At 40.3% G+C, this 15,350-nt stretch overlaps 1 protein-coding gene across 1 annotated transcript in view; it reads left to right on the top strand.

Moving 5' to 3' along the window:
- Window positions 1–13,377: 13,377 nt before the first annotated feature.
- The window catches only part of MYOZ2 (myozenin 2), a 117,263-nt gene continuing 115,290 nt past the window's right edge, over window positions 13,378–15,350 (top strand). Inside the window, exon 1 of the mRNA XM_089691778.1 lies at window positions 13,378–13,446. The gene's annotated coding sequence lies outside the window, so the exon portion shown is untranslated. The remainder of the gene's footprint in view (window positions 13,447–15,350) is intronic.

Raw genomic sequence — 15,350 nt, 5'->3', positions numbered from 1 at the left:
TGCATCACCTGGCCATCAAATGACCTTTGTAACAAAAGAACAAGTCTGCATTGTAGAATTTCATGTTTGTGCCTATGGAAGAGGTAGAGATGCTTATGCACTGCCCATTATAAAGAACTAGCTGCAATAATCTATCCTGGATTGGGTTATGAAGGGACCACAAGCATACAAATGTTCCCCATTCCAATAGTAAGTGTTCAGATCAGGTGACTGATCTCTAATGGCATTTTAAAAAGCTGACAAAAAGAGCAGACAGAGGTGCTAACTTAAGCCATCATAGCACCAAACAGTAATTTAGCTTCTTGTATCATTCCACTCATCTAGTAAATTGTGTAGGAAATACAAGAAAATTAAGTTTTCTGTGCATATAGTAAGAATTTAAAGGGGGGAGTGAAGGTTTAATTATTTTGGTTGCCAATATAAAGTAATAATATTTTCTGGAATCATTTTTTTGCCTGTCACTTGGCTGGTGGATGTTCCAGGAGGAATTGGTTGCATGCAGTCCATTTCTACTGATCATAAGCAACCTGCATATGACACTTAGTGGTGATAAAAAAGGATAGCTGATAGCATGAGGTTGTTTTTCTGTGCTGGAGTCTGTCTGTGAGCAGCTCCCTTTCCCTTGTGGATGGTTGATACTGAATTACTCATGGAGAACACTGAGGTAAATGGGAGCCTCCTGGCATTTAAGGCGAGTTTGAGTAGCATAGAGGTAGAGAATAAAATCATAGGTGCCAAAGACTAGTGCAGAACAAAACAAGGGTGACCAACAAGAGCACGTAGTGTAAATAATATTACTATTGCTCTTCTTTTGATTTTGAATGGCCAATACTCCAAGCATCGCTATGGCAATAGACTGACTGACTTTCATCCACACAATACTCAATGGTCTCAAATGCAGTACACAATTAAAATTGTTGTTTGCACAAACAAATGTTTTCTAAATAAGTGTAGGAAAAGTAGGAATGTCTAAAGGCTCACATGCAATATTTCACCACTTCCGCACACACCAAAATCATCAATCAATAATCTAGGCTATGACATGGTACTCAAATGAAAAGTTGTACAAAATTAGTCAAGTCCATGAAAGTGCCATCAAATATTTGGACTAAAAATTTTAATCCTTCCTCATCTGAATGTTCAAACAAAATTCTACAGGTGTAAAGCTGGGTACACAGGTCAGTTTTTTTTTTTTTGTTTAAACCAGCTGTGCTATTGTGTTCTGATACGAAGACTGCTCCCCCCCACTCCCCCTCCCCCCACCAAAACACACAGATGGCTGCCAGTGCTGACTGGATGCCGATCGGATGCTGGTATTCCAGCATATCCATTCAACAGAAGCCAGTCATGAGACCAGCTTCGGTGGGACAGAGAGCTATACACATGGGCCGAAAGTCGGCCAGTTCCTGCCGAACCAACGATTTTTGGACAATTTTCAGCCCATGTGTACCCAGGAGTATATTTAGAATTTGTGCTGCCCTAGGAAACACAAAAAAATCTGGCACCACCCCCCCAAGCCCGTCACCCAGCGCCTGCAGCCCACCATCCCCCCTTGCATACCACAGCTGTCCTGTGACCCCACATACACTGTCATGGAATGTATTGGTGATGATGGGCAGTCCGTGTGATCAGTGCTCCCCTAGACGATCACTATTCATGGGATTACCTTGTACTCCAGCTTCAGAGTAGCCCCCGTCTTCATATGCTGGAAGAAGTACTCCCTCTGTCCAGTGGGCAAGGTGAAGCTGAAGTCTCCATCCACCATCTGGGTGAAGGTCAGTCAGTGCTGTTCACTCAGAGTTTTTTCGGGCGATCCAGCGCCCCCCCCCCCCCCCCGAAAAATGGCGCCCAAGGCAGAAACCTTGTTTGCCTTTTGGCAAATACGTCCCCTGTGTGTGCCCAGCTTAAGGCAAACATCATTTTTTGGAGAGCATTCTAATGCAATATCAAAAGGGGAGACAAGCTCTCCTAAACTGAAAGGCAAAATTTGACTGTTAACATAAAAACTAACGTTTTAAAATATACTTGTGGTCCGAAAGTGTTGTCAATCATGTTTTGGAATAAATATCTGAGGCTGTACTAATTACATAAAAACTGCATTCAAGAAAATTACAGGAATATGCATTTTTTCTAACTGTCTCCTTTCATCAAAACTAAAACCCATGGAATAAGATCCAGATCTTACATTTTAGATGTTACAATAAACTTTCTTTAGCATAAGGACAACAAAATAACAAACAAAATAAACATACACACTCACTTAGGTTGAACTGGATGCACTGGTGTCTTTATTCAACCTTACCAATTATAGTATGTACAGTAGCTATTGTAAATACTTATCTGTCCTGAAAAAATATCTATATAATATATTAGGATATAGTACAAAAGCGAACTGTCAAATAATGTAAAACCAACACATCTATAAAAAAAATACAACTGGGACTAAAAGGGAAAATGGAAATGAAACTTGCAAAGTGGTTAAAGCAGCTGTGTGGAGGCTGACAGGAGGAACCACTAAGTACAGTGGGGGATATTTACTAAAAATGGTGCACTAAGAATCTGGTGCAGCCATGCATTGTAGCCAATTAGCTTCTAATTTCAGCTTGTTCAATTAAGCTTTGTGTCACGTACCTGGTTGGGAAGCCTGAAGTGGAAAGAGGGCGTCCTCTTGCAACTCCAGCTCGGAACCCTGAAAGTGGAAACAGGGGCGCAGAGCCAGGAGGGGCAGGAGTGCCGTGTAGATCTTGCGGCTGTCAGCAGGTAGCCGGGGACCCAGGAGGTCCAGACACAAGCCAGGTGCGGGTGCAGGGACGTAGGTGCAGCAGCAAGTAAGTGTGGCGGCAGTCAGGGTGCGGGTCTTGGGACCGAGCACCAGTGCGTGGATGCGGTGGCTGACAGGTATGGCGGTGGTCCGAATGTAGGCCAGATGCAGAGCCGTGAGTGCAGCGGTAGGTGGATATGGTAGCTGACAGGATGCAGGTCAGGTGCAGGTGCAGGCAGAGTAATAAGCAGAGTCAGGCAGGCCGGGTCGGTAACAAGCGGGCAGATAAGTACAAGAGGAGCAGGCAGAAGAATGGTCAGGGATAGCCGGGGTCGGTGCAGGCGGAGTTCTTTCTTAGACGGGTATACAGAATACAGGTATCAGGATCAGAATCAGGAAATGTATGCAGGAATATATTTAGACCAGAAGGCAGTGATTTCCATATGAATCAGGTTTAAATAGCCCCCCAGACGTGACGTGTGCGCTACTGCATGAGTCTTCTGGGCTACCACGCATGCGCGGCCACACGCTCCCGTGCCTGCACACACGCACCGCCGTGAGTCGAGGGAATCTGTCGCCATCGCACCGCTGCACAGCGACGGGATCCCTGACACTTTGACAATAAATCCTGGAAGCTGATTGGTTTCCGTGCAAAGCTGCATCAGATTTTGCACTCTCCAGTTTTAGTAAATAACCCCAAGTGGGAGGGGCAGAAAAGACAGACACTCTCGGAAGTGCTGATTTCTGAGCTGGGTTTGTTCCCTGTAAATGTTCTTACTTTATATCTTTAAAAACACTGAAAACTGCATAAACTACTACATCCTAAGAAATAGGAAGTGAATAAAACCACAAAATGCTTATTAAATTTATGATTCCACGTGGAAATGGTCACTTGTTTATGTAGATTTCAAGGATACTAAAATTTTATTACTTTTATTACTTTTACATTTTCATAAGCCGGGCTCACAGATGCTCTTTGTCTGTTTTTATACCTTACAGCAAAACCACCCATGGTGCTTGAAAAATAAGCAACTGAATTTCAATATTTTTTCTACGGGAAGTCAACAGTTTAGCAGACAGAAGAGTGTGCCAATTGATGGTAGGGGACTTTACAGCACTAATGTTACGTTAACATTATTTGTAATTATAAGGACAGAATTTAAAGAGAAACTGATTTTTTGATTAACAAAAAACACATTGCCTAAGAAAGAAAGAAAGAAAGAAAGAAAGAAAGAAAGAAAGAGAACGAAAGACCTGAGCAAGCACAATACCAAAAGGTCCCAAAAAGACCAGTCTTCACCAATGCCAGAAAGTGTGTGACAGCTGGCCTTGTGGTCACCAATACCTGCAAAATCTGATCTATCTAAATGAAGTGGTGACTAGCCTCAAATATTACAGAAGCACTGTGAAATAACCACAGTGAGTAGATCCAGTAACCACTTTCTGAAGGCTCCCTCAAATGCATACTGAGGTCTGAATTCCCAGCTTTCTAAAACCCAGAAAACGGTGACTTTACTTTCTTTTGTCAGTGGTTACACATTGCGTATTTAGAAACTGAATACCACTTTTCACTCTGAACGACAGTATCGTTGCTTGATAATGTACTGTAGAAGAATTAGATATTTTATGTAATAAGCACGTAAACAGAGTGATTTTTAAAGGAGAATTCCAGTCTTTTTTGGGGATAATGTTGGCAAGGGTAAAAGCCTTTCTAGGAGAGTCACAACAGCAGTAAACACATTGTAAAGTGCAGGAAAGCTAGAATCTCTGGCAGCTGTTTATATTGCTCTCTTCCTATAGATTTCCATTCACTTTCTGTTCTGTGACAAAACGAAACAGAAACTTATTTGGCTGAGGTTTAGCGCAACCCTGTAATTAATTTTAAAAGTGCCCAAATATCCTGACAACATATAGTAAATACTTCCTTTTGCCACTTCTCACACAGTTCACAGTTCAGTCTCCCCGCTGTAGTGGGCGCTGTTCTGGCAGCCGCTATGCAGAGGGAATAGAGGTTGAGAAGAGGTTTGGTTCCTCTGGAGCCTCCATAGGTGTCATCAGGGGAGCAGCTGTCCAATTTGGATGCTGCTGCAATTAATCACCTCCGTGGCCATCTTTATTGAGGGCAGTGCTAATAAATATCACTGTCCCATTGCAGCTTGTGACGACAAGAACCCGCTGGTGAGAGACAGTGTGTCTAGTGCAGCGCAAAGCGTAGGACTCCTCCTGTTAGAGTAGGGATAGAGCATGGACCCCATGCCTGGCTTCTCTAACTAGTATACTCTGTGGGATGCGGGTTAGGAACATCTTTCAGCCTCCTGGGTGTTCATGCTACCGCCCTTCCTATCAGCCATCTCCTTTGTCAGATGTAGGATGGTATTGCACGTGTCTTCTCCAGCACAGAGACTGTGTTCCAATAACTTGAGTTGCCCGTGATATTTAGGCCGTTTCCACCTTGTTAGAACTGTGAAGAGAGCTCTTGGCTGCTAACTGCTATATGTCATTTGTTGCTTATCCTTGTTCCACATTCTGTGTGCATTTACTCTACTTTGGGTACCAAACATCTGGCCTTCCCTATACACAGCTCTGTACAAGAGGAATGGTCCCTCAAAGTTTGCTGGGAAACTGAAACTTCTGGGAATGACGAATTTTTGCGTCCCCTGCGGCTCTCACTGCTCCTCATGCTGATCTCTATATAACTACTCTATTCTGCATTTGAACATTGGAAAAGTAAATAGCAAACATTAATCTAATAGCAAAGGATAATAAGATAATAAGGAGGCGCTTGCTTAACATAATAAGTGTCAATAGAGAGTCCAATACGGTTTGTTAATCCCACATCATAGCAAATGAAAGTTCTAAAAGGAGGAAGCTGAATAGTGCCTAATTTTCCACACCAATCTTCTATACCACTGGTGTTAGGTACCGTAATTGAGTTCCACACTCACCTGAAAATTTTGACCCCAGGTTAAGATGGTCAAACAGCGCTATATTCTCCAGACTTTCCTTCAATTAGCAATGTCTTACAAATGGGCTCAATAAAACAACAGATGTCCATAGAAAACATCTAAGTGTAGTATTTATTAAAATCCTTGGTACCAAACAACATGTATTAAAATAACACTCACATGATCAGGTGCCTACAAATCCCAGCAGCAGCTGATACAGCCTTTTTAGATTAATGGAGATGTCACCACATCTCCTAGATTAGCTGACGTGCACTCCAAGCCTCGATCTTGTTGGCTGGATGTGACGTCATAGGACACGGAAGTGACAGTCCACGCTTCTATGTACGTTGCACCTGGTGGCATCTTCAGGAAGTGACAGTCCACCCTCTCCAGGAATTATTTATACATACAGAGAGATTGTGATGGCTACACCAATATGATGGCCGCTAAAAAGCCAATAATATACTATGGATAGTGAAGTCTGTAAGGCTGTATACACTGCTGCAGTTTACAAAACCAACAATATATATCAAATATATAAATACAAGAAAAGACATATGTAAAATGGATGCAACAATTACAGGAACACACAACTGTATCTCACTAACTGAAATCTGAATTTGAGTTACAGCACCCACCAGTGGTAATCCAACCTCTGTCCATAATGGACCATACAAAAAGGGTGGGATTTAGCCCACTAAACCACAAAAATGTGGAATAATGGAACATAAAAATGGGGAGGGGGAAAGTTCCACAATTACCTGGTCCTATGTGTTCCTCCTAACAGAATTGGGACAGTAAGAAATCTTATATCCAATCTGGTTATTGCATCCAAATAATTAAAAATATTTGAAATGGAAAAATTAAAAAATAGAAAATTGGATATAAAGTTAAGAAAAAATATAAAAAATATATATTTAATTTCAAGGGCCTTGACAACCCTATATTAGTGGCCACAGAATAATATCACAAGAAACATGTTCATAGGGAGACAAATATTGAATAATCTGTTATGAAACAATTCAAATCTATATCTAAATGTAATCCCATTCTGCACATATGCAATGTAGCCCATATGTAAACATTCACACACATAACAGCTAAATTATACATTTTATGAAATTTTGCTCATCTGCATCACATGCACATGCACAATAGTAGATGATGTTTATGTCCTTCTGCAAGCCAGAGAGGCATTTAAAATAAGGGCAAAAGGAGCAGTTGCCTGGGCCTACCTATCCAGGGATCCCTCTCTGGACCCCTTACCATCTAAACTGAGTACCAAGCCAATTTCCTTTCTTCTTGAATTATGTAGTGGCTGTAAAGCGTGGCAGGTCAGTACAGCTACAAATTCCCAATGACATGAAATGAGGATGGCCACAGAGAACAGTTTACTCTGGTTGTGTAGTTTAGGAGATCAGCTTGTGTGTGATGCTTCTAAGATCTGAAAACATGCATAAAGTAATGACAACATGATAACAGGCATAAGAAGGGGCAGTTATATTCCATTGTGCTATCTCTGCAGGCATATGCCCCAAGCCTGGAGCACATGTACTGTATGCATCAACCTTGTAGTCTGATTCTTAAATGAAGTACCTTCCTTCTGTACTGGAATACTGGAGAAAGGTGGACTCTTCTTAAACAAAGACAATATTTATTTGAGATGTGTGTTAGTGAACTGCGACACTGGAGACACTTTGCAACCAACACACGTTGCAGGTACATCATTTTGCCAGTTCTTTTGGCAGCTGCAAAGATATAGCAAGCATTAAAGATCAACACAACAAAGCCCTTTAGATAGAACATCACATATCCACATTTTTAAGGTTTGGATAGACTGGGAAAGGATAAGATTCTCTGTGAGGTTTTCCATTGCCGTTCCCATGCTATGTTATTGACTTCAAGTCCTGGTAACCATAGAAGTGTAGGAGAAATGTCCCAAAAACATACAGTAAACTACAATGAGGTTCTAACCTTTCCCTACTCATTCCAAGAAAACACTTTTGACTGTTATAGCAGCTTAGTATAAAAGAAAAGCTCTGGCACTGCATTTAAAGCCAATACACAGTGCAGCTTGCAGACAATTATATAAAAGTCTTAATTCTTTGTTGGAGGTCCATGAAAAGCATGCCTTTTGTGTCTAGGTCTGGCTACTTGTCCTGTATGTGAAATACCGCAATGCAGCAACAAAGGAACTTCATCTTTTCCCTGATGCCAATATATCTGCTGTTAAGAACAGGATTGTCCCTTTTAACCACTTGCCTACCGGGTACTGATACCCCCTTCCAGCCCAAGCCAATTTTCAGCTTTCAGCACTGTCGCACTTTGAATGACAATTGCAACATTGTACCCATATGAAATTTTTATTATTTTTTTCACACAAATAGAGTTTTCTTTTGGTGGTATTTAATTGCCACTGGGTGTTTTATTTTTGCGCTATAAACAAAAAAATATATAAAATTATAAAATTTTTCAAACAGGAAATTTTTCGCCTTCACTGATGTGCATTGATGAGGCTGCACTGATAGGCAGCACTGATGGTCACTGATAGGCAGCACTGATGTGCAATGATGAGGCTGCACTGATAGGCAGCACTGATGGGCACTGATAGGCAGTACTGATGGGCACTGATAGGAGGCACTGATTGGCAGCATTGATAGGCGGCACCTTTCCATTCCCCATTCTGTCAATACTAAAGAAAATAGTTTTGGCTGGGATTTGAGGCTATATATTATTTAGAAATAATTGCACACTTGAACATTTATTTTCTATTGCCAGGACCTAATTGAACCACAAAAGGAGGAAGAACATCTGCCCTATAAAGAGGAAGTTTACAAAGACTCAAGCACTTTCTTAAAGGTATTAATTACAATGCATTTACTTATTCTTGTATATTAGAATTCATTTGAAGAGTATAGTATAACTAGTACATGGATACAAATTAAAGGGCAGACATCACTAAATGGCAGACCGCAATCCAGATCTGGACTGTCCCATCCAGACCTGCCGCAGTCCTGCCATGGTGCTGGGCAGCACTGATGGGTGGCACTGCTAGGCACAGGAGGGTGGCACTTCTGGAAGCAGGTGGGTGGCACTGCAGGGCACAGGTGGGTGGCACAGTTGGCCGGCACTAATGGGCACAGGTGGCTGGCACTGATGGGCACAGGTAGGTGGCACAGATGGGTGGCACTGCTGGGCACTGATCATCAGTGTCCTGATGATCAGTGCCAATCACTTCTCTGGCAATTGTCGGTTATCGGTAGTACTTTCCTCACGCTGTGACAGCGTGAGGAAAGTGCAGCCGATAACCGGCAACTGTATTTACTCAATGATCTGCTGTGTCGTTCGACACAGCTGATCATGTAGTGGAAGGCCGCTGCAATTGGCCATTTACCATATCACGTGATCTGTAGGACACATCCATCAACGGCGGTGCCAGGTGCGTGGCACTGGGCGCGCGCAGGGGGCGTGTTCTGGAATGATGTCCATGGACGTCATCCCAGAACTAGACAACCGCACTGTAGCCGTCTTTCGGCTATAGTGCGGTAGGGAAGAGGTTAAGTGAACCTGTTTTTTAAATTGTTCAAAGTCCTAAGTAGAAACAAGTAGCTCAAGATGTCATTATTGCTGTTATTTGCAAAACGTCCTCCCATACAGTATTTAAATACCTGTACACAACATTATTGAAATCAAACAGTACACATAGTAATGTACAGATGGTAAACTTTGTTAACTCCCCAGTATCTATCTATCTATCTATCTATCTATCTATCTATCTATCTATCTATCAGGGGTGGACTGACAACTCATGGGGCCCCTGTGCCCTTGCCCAAACTTAAAAAAGCCTATGAAAAAAGTACCAGGGGCAACTCATGGGGCCCCCTACTGACCCCGGGCCCTCGGGCAAAGCCCGAGTTTCCAAATGGTCAGTCCACCCCTGCTATCTATCTATCTATCTATCTATCTATCTATCTATCTATCTATCTATCTATCCATTTTTCCATCGTTTGATCATGTTATAGGCCTATTTGTTAGGCCATAACAAAAAAAAGGTAAATATAAATAATATTTTACTTTCTTTGCAGACCAATATCTAAGTCATCATAGAGATTATGATGGGCAGATGGTGGAAAATAGGAATTATCCTTGCAATGCATCAGCCTAAAGGAGAACCTAAACTGTAGAAGATGGGCCTATAGAAAGTCAGACAGGGGGCTAAGGACTAGTCCCCAGTATTGCCTGTGGTCTCCCAGTAGCTAATCTCTTTCATACCTTGTTCTCACTGTGTGGAGGTGGCCATCTCTGGGCTTTTGTTCCATTGGTCAGACCCCCCCATGACTACAAAACAGGATTTCCTAGAGACAGTGAAGTCAAGAAGCATACTGATATTCTTTACTTAGAATTCAAGATTAAAATACAACATTTTCAGGGAGCTGCTTAGGCACAAGCAATATTTCTAGATGAATCAAAGAATGGATGCTTGCACTACTCAATAACTCAGCAAATATATAATGAACACCCAGTTAAGTATATGTAAAACCAATCAGAAAGAAATGAGATTACCTCCCAAATAACAACCTCATAACAAGTTGTGCCTTCATAAATAACAACCAAAGAATATATAATAAAAAATTAATAGTAAACACCTGTATGGGTGTTGTGCTAACCACAGTGTAAACTAAATAGTACAAAATGAACAAATAAATAGGGATAAATGATCCACACTTATAACATAAAAAATATAATAAAAAGATGTGTAAAGGTAAGTGAACACCCGGCTAAGTGTCTAGCCAATATATAAATAATAATTAAAGAGAAATAAAACTCCACTGTTCACCCAAAAAAAAATCAAATTATAACAAGTGATCCTTGAGATCTACTATCCACCCATAAATATAATGTGAATACAATAATAAACACCAGGCAGAGCGCTGTATTAACAAGTAAAAAATTATAAATAATCAAATGCAATAAAAAACAGTGAGTAAATACAATAGAAATATATAAATAAACACCCAGCTAAGTGCAACACAATTCAGGTGCACCATAAATATAACATGAGTGAAGAATAGTCTCTTGGTGAAACCAATCTCTCCAAATAGCAATCTGTCCACTGTGATATTGCAGAATGAAACTAATGCGCTCCTCCGCCAGCTAGCGTGTATGTTACCTTATGGTTAGACCTATGGGTTACATAAGTCTCATAAGACCTATGGGTTAAATAGGTCTCATACGCTTTTGATCAATCAATCTGCAAATGGATCTCTCCAGTATAACCTCTTCCAAGACTCCTGTTGGGATCTTTATCCGGTTGATGCAATACTCAAAAATATAAACAACAAAGGGCTCCCCATGGTATAGTATATCCACACTTATTCAGATAAAACAGAAATAGAGAGCTACTCACATTTAAAAAGTGGGTCTGCAGACCCTCACAGGCATGTACAACAAAAAGGTGTACCGAGATGGCCACTGGCATGCAAAACTGGGTATGACGTCACCACGCTTCCGTCTGACACGTTGCGTCACGAGTCACGTGACTTCCTCAGGGCGCTGCTTAGGCAGAATCGATACTTCTAGATGGTTCCTACAAATTAGCATATCTTCACTTTTTTAGTTCAAGTACACTTTACTGTGAAATGATAAAAAGTTAAGTGTGGTAACCCATTGCAGAAAAAAATAATTGCCATCTGTTAAATCATATGTTGCAGTAAAAAAACAAGGTCCATTTAATATATATAGGCCCTCTCCCATATACTAAATAACAGCATGGAAGTTAAACATTAATCTGGAATGTATCCATAAATTAGTGAAGCGCTGTAAAAGTAATATATATATACTATAGTGCCATTAATGACTAATAGTGCTCTGTGATAATAAACTCATAAATACAAAAAAATATTTAGTGACAAAAAAGTAAATGAGTGATAACAAATATATCTTGTGTATACATAATATTCAATAAAATTATAATACAATTATTTAGCATATAGCTGTGAATCACACAAATGCGAAAACCATCCGTGTATATATGAAAACAAGTCCATGCAAGTGAAACTTTGTGAAAAAAGTGATCTTCACTTCTAGTGCACAAAATCCTCAAATGGCAGCAATGCCTGCTTACCTCCCCACACTGACCCACACAGGGCCAAAAGGCTATTACTCTCCTCTATACCAGATCCTTATTGCAGATTGCTCATCCAGGGATCACAGGATTTCCACTCCACCTCCACTCAATAGTTATACAAGACACAAGAGAAAACCTTCCATAGTGGTTAACCCTGATGAAGTCATGACGCATGTGATGCAACGTGTCGGTACGCCATATCCGGTTAACGAAAATCATTGCTTAGTTTTATAGATTATTTCTTCAGCATAGAACATGCTTCGATTCCAGTAATCCAAAGAGGTCAACACCTTTTGCATATGTGCTTCCTCAGGATCTTCAGTTAGGATTTACAGGAGTATGGCTTAAATGCTATCACAAGCCATCCCTACACAGGGAGACCAAGAGGTAAGGCTGGCAGCAGATCAGCAAATTATTATCACATTTGCAGGTAGATTTTGCCAAAAGAACATCTTCAATTTCACCCTTCCTTTGAGTTTCTGACTGGTTTGATTAAATAATGATAATGTCGCACATAGCAGGACCTTAGGACTTTTATCTGAGATCCATCATATAGGGAAGCCAATATGGGGAGATCGTCCTTACTTACACGTCCTATGTAATTTCAATAGAAACAACAATCACAATTGTATTTATATTAAGGGACCTCTGATCTCCTTTCTCTCACATTATACCACATCCATAGTTGTTAACCGTACATATCCTAAGCCCATCTATTGTAAGGCTGGAATCTCTGTGGTAGTACCGGCTTACCTCTATGAAGTATCCATCAGCCACTGGAATTGAAGAGTGTTCTATACTGAAGAAATATTCTATAAAATTGAGTGATGACCTTAGACTGTTTTTAATGACTTTTGTTAGTCTGGACCTTTTATGAAATGTAATAAAATATTGATATTATTGAGACAAGTGGTGTGTTCCCTGGTACCCTTAAAGTCCGATTTATTTTTGATCTTTATAGGTATACACAACACTTAAAGGTATTAAAAACCTGTAAGAAATATGAACGTTGTTATTTATTTATGTTTTTATTCTCAAAAAAATTCCTAGAAAGTTGCTTTGGCTATAATTAAAAGGATTAATGTCATGTGCAAAGGCATTTTGCAGGAGTATTTATGGACTGCCGAGCAGAAGCAGAAGCAGCAGCAATGACAGAACACAAGTGCAGTTCATGTTACAAGAAAAAAAAGTTCTGACAGATGACCTCCAAACTGAGAAATACCATGTGACACGACAGCACATTGTTCTAACAAAGTGCCATGAGCTTAACACATTGAGAAATACTCTAATCTTATAAATTACTCATAAAACAGCAGTTCTACTCCCTATCAAAGTAATCAAGATCATTACATGACCTCCAATAAAAAATGAAGATATTCTGTAGTTTAAGTTTCATTCATATTATGCATAAAACATAGATTGAAGTGTTAAATCTATATTTAGAGAGCTGATGTCACTGAGATGCCAGGCTGCGTAGAGTGAGACCACTGGTTTGCCTCCATACCAGTTACTATGCATGGAAAGCCTGTCCAGGAGTTGGAAGGTCATTCAGACTCATAGGAGAGGCAGGAACAATTCATCCAAAGAGGCTTCTTGCTTTCCATCCACCAACGGTACGTACACAGTTGAATTTTTATCTGTAGCTTAGCAACTCTTGGCAAATATAGGTAGATAACTATAGCCTTTCCTTTATGTATTATGTAATACTTTGGTTTTCCCATAATGACAATGCTTCTTCAGGATGGTTTATGATGATGAGCATTTCTGGTTGTTGCCTCCTTGTAGATATGAAAATTTAGAAAACAAGTGCAGGACTAAATCTAAGGCAATATCTGAACTATTAATATGTTTAAGTGTTTATGTATATAGATGACTTTTTTCTTCACCAGTTTCCATTGTTCTTGAAGTATTTATGACCTGGATGGCATCAAAGAATGATGGAGCATAAAAGGTCACCTACATTTCTACACTACTTACAAACATCACAAAATAATTTTAAGATTCAGCATAAGAACAAAATATAGTCTTTATTTCTATCCCCCCCAAAAAAAGAAAAAATATTACAGTGCACAGTAGCAGCATATTTCCAAAAATGTATATTTGATGGTCCTCTGGCTTCCTACCAAAGGTAAGGGATATATATATACATTTTTTTGTATACTTTATTTATAAATATGGGTAATAACAAAAAGATGACATTCAGCTACATGGATTTGATCTACATTTTTTATTATGTATTTGTGGTTTAAATACTTACCTTAAAGCTTTATTGGCAGTATTTAATACAGGAGTAATTAAACACATTCCAACATAAATTGCTTCTAACCACATGGCATCAGCTTGCACCTTGGTTTTCTCCCAAAGGGTTTGATGCACAAACACGTGAAATATGCTAATAATCTAATAAGCATATGTGAAAACTGGATCTTGCTACAGTCCTTTCTAGAAATGTCTACAGTAGGCAGACAGCCACAATTCTGACTCTTTTATAAGTTAAGAACCCGGCCAGTTATGAAGATTAGGTTGCTAAGTGACGACTTTTGTGTCTTGCTCTAAATATGAATATTAAGGTCTATTTATGAGAGACTACAAATCACCTGATTTGTGAACCAGCACAGTACTTATCAACAAGTTGCTTTGTGCAGTTTTAAAATTAGAGATTTTCAGTTGTTTTAGATATTATAAATGATGAATATGTCATGGTTGTCATGTTTGGTTAATGTGAATTATCTCCTCTGTTGACTTATTGCTCTATCCACATCTGAGATAAGGTCCGAGAAGTGAGAAATGCTTATGGTGTATACAGCAGTCCTAATGGGTTTATTTACTAAAGCTTGAGTGTGCAAAATTAGGTGAATTCCTGTATAGGAACCAATCAGTTTCTAACCTCAGCTTGTTCAATTAAGCTTTGGCAATAAAATCTGGAAACTGATTGGTTTCTATGCAGATGTGAGCCTGATCTTGCACTCTCCAGCTTTAGTAAATAAACCCCACAGTGTGGTTACCATGTAGTAGCCACACCGGGGGAGATTTAAAACTGGAGCACTCAAAATCTGGGGCAGCTGTGCATGGTAGCCAATCAGCTTCTAACTTCAGCTTGTTCAGTTAGACTTTGGCAATAAAACCTGGAAGCTGATTGATTTCTATGCAGAGTTGCACCAGATTTTTGCACTCTCCAGGTTTAGTAAATAACCCCTATTGTGTCCAAACTGTAACTTTTAGGTTCCATGCACACTGGGCGTCTTAACCAGCTGCCGACCGCAGATAGCCGAATGACGGCTTCACTGCGGCCGGCCAGTTCTGGGTGGACGTCATATGACGTCCTCCCAGAACGCGCTCTCCTACGGACACAGCTGATCACGTGATGTGGTAAAAGGCCAATCACAGCGGCCTTTTACCACCTAATCAGCGGTGTCCAATGACACGCTGATCAGAGGGAAATGCAAGTGCCGGTTCTCGGCTGCACTTTCCTCACGCTGTCAGATCGTGAGGAAAGTACTGCCGAGAACCGGCAGTT

The sequence above is a fragment of the Staurois parvus genome, unplaced genomic scaffold, assembly GCF_062004578.1.
Source record: "Staurois parvus isolate SC_StPar_1 unplaced genomic scaffold, SC_StPar_1.0 ptg000572l, whole genome shotgun sequence".
Taxonomy (NCBI): domain Eukaryota; kingdom Metazoa; phylum Chordata; class Amphibia; order Anura; family Ranidae; genus Staurois; species Staurois parvus.
This window is presented reverse-complemented; position numbering and strand designations above follow the sequence as displayed.